The sequence below is a fragment of the Calidris pugnax genome, unplaced genomic scaffold (assembly GCF_001431845.1).
Source record: "Calidris pugnax isolate Ruff unplaced genomic scaffold, ASM143184v1 scaffold360, whole genome shotgun sequence".
Lineage (NCBI taxonomy): Eukaryota > Metazoa > Chordata > Aves > Charadriiformes > Scolopacidae > Calidris > Calidris pugnax.
The window spans coordinates 962,916-963,391 of NW_015091129.1; positions in this window are offsets into that span (position 1 = coordinate 962,916).

Below are 476 nucleotides of genomic sequence, written 5' to 3' on the forward strand. Positions count from 1 at the left end.
CGGCGGCGCGGGGCGAGACGCGCCGTGCGCGCGGGGTGGGCGGCGGGAAGGCGCGGGAGAGAGGGAGGCGGGGAGGAGGATGGGGACGGGGAGGAGGAGGAGGAAGGAGCCGTGCCCGCCTGCTGCCGGCTTTGGCTCCGCCTCCGCCTCCTCCCCGCCTCCGCCGGACGCCGGGGCATGCGCGCTGCCGACCAGGAGCGCGAGAGGCGAGGCGGGAGCGCGCCCACCGCCGTGCCGCCGCCGCCCGCGGCGGGGGGGGAGGAATTGAGAGAGAGAGCGCGGCGTGCCGGCTGACGTCACAGAGCTACGTCACAGAGCTACGTGCGCCTCGCCCCGCCCCGCCCCGCCCGGGAGCGTGGCCGTGGCTGTAGGAGACGGCCCCGGGCGGGGGTTTCCCGCAGGCGGAGGAGGCGGTCACCGGTGGGCAGGGTCGGGGCGCTCACGGGCGCCGAACGGGCTCTTCCTGAGCGCCCCGG